The 1770-nt window shown below is 37.1% G+C and overlaps 1 protein-coding gene across 1 annotated transcript in view; it reads left to right on the top strand.

The window, feature by feature from the left end:
- ZNF518B (zinc finger protein 518B) overlaps positions 1-1770 on the top strand; it is a 79786-nt gene that overhangs the window by 34595 nt on the left and 43421 nt on the right. The gene's annotated exons all lie outside the window — the stretch shown is intronic.

The raw sequence follows: 1770 nt of genomic DNA, 5'->3' as shown, positions 1-1770 counted from the left end.
GCATACAAGGAGGGCTAGGAGAAAGTAGTAAATAATGTTAAGTAAGTGCAAATGCTCAATTTGTTATGGATTGTGATATTGCATATATGCAAAGATGAAAAATATGGAAAGTCTAAATGCCATTGAGTTCCATCAGGGATGAATTTGTATTAAAATAATCTGTTTAAACATTAAGAATGAAGATAAGGAAAGTGTGAGATGAATGTAGCATGAAAAAATTTCTAAGTTTGAGCTCTAATGACTACAAAGGGAAATTAAAAAGTGTTAAAGGTTGGTGCATAGGAACCACAGTCATAGAATCCTAGAAGTGTAGGACTGGAAGGGACTGGTAGGTCATCTAGTCCAGTCCCCTGTATGCAAGGCAGAACTATGTAATAACTAGACCATTCCTGACAGGTGTTTGTCTAACTTGTTCATAAAAACCTATTATGAGGGAGACTCCCTAGGCAATTTATTCCAGTGCTTATCTACCCTGAGAGTTAGGAAGTTTTTTCGAATGACCAACCTAAACCTCCCTTGCTGCAATTTAAGCCCATTGCATCTTGTCCTATCCTCCAAGGTTAACTAGAACAATTTTCACCCTCCTCCTTGCAACAACCTTTGTATTTGAAAACTGTTATGTCCTCCCTCAATCTTTTCTTCTCCAGACTGAAAAAATTGGTTTTGTTTAATCTTCCCTCATAGGTCATGTTTTCTAGACTTTAATAATTTTTGTTGCTCTCTTCTGATCTTTCTCCAATTTGTCCACATCTTTTCTGAAATGTGGCACCCAAACCTGGTTACAATATTTCAGTTGAGGCCTTATCAGCATGGAGTAGAGTGGAAGAATTACTTCTTGTGTCTTGCTTACAACACTCCTGATACATCCCAGCATTATGTTCACTTTTTTGATAACACTGTTACATTGTGGACTCATATTTAGCTTGTGATCACTATAACCCTCAGGCCTCTTTCTGCAGTACTCTTTCCTATGCAGTCATTTCCCATTTTTTGTGTGTGTAATTGATTGTTCCTTCCTAAATGGAGTACTTATTGAATTTCATCCTATTTACTTCAGACCATTTCCCCAGTTTGTCCAGATCATTTTGAATTTTAATCCTATCCTCCAAAGCAACCCCCTTCCCCCAGCTTGGTATTATCCACAGACTTTCTAAGTGTACTTTTCTCTGCCATGATCTAAATCATTTTTATCTAGATATTGAACAGAGCCAGATCCAGACCAATCCCTGCCAGATGCTATTCTATATGCCCTTACTGCTTGACTGTGAATCACTGATGATTACTCTCTGGGAATGTTTTTCCAACCAGGTACATACCCACCTTATATTAACTCCATCTACATTATATTTCCCTAAGTTGTTTATGAGAAGGACATGTGAGACAGTATCAAAAGCCTTACTAAAATCAAGATATATCACATCTACTGCTTCCCTCCATCCACATGTCTTGTTACCCTGTCAAAGAAAGCTGTTAGGTTGGTTTGATTTGATTTGTTCTTGACAATGATTGTATGTTATATAGCTATGTTAGAGACAGACTGCTCACAAATAAATACCATGGATTAGAAAAGTGGAAGACTCATCACTTTGGAATTTTTTATTGTGATGCATGGCTAGAAAGGGTTAAACATCCTGCAAAATAAACAACCCTGAAAAGAGATGTGGAGAGATAATGTTTTTGTGTATTTACATATATATGAGTTGGGTGGACAATGTAATCAGCGGTCCCTGTCTATGCTGTATTCTGATAATTCAGAGATCAGAAGAACAT

This window comes from Chelonia mydas, chromosome 4 (assembly GCF_015237465.2).
Source record: "Chelonia mydas isolate rCheMyd1 chromosome 4, rCheMyd1.pri.v2, whole genome shotgun sequence".
Lineage (NCBI taxonomy): Eukaryota > Metazoa > Chordata > Testudines > Cheloniidae > Chelonia > Chelonia mydas.
This window is presented reverse-complemented; position numbering and strand designations above follow the sequence as displayed.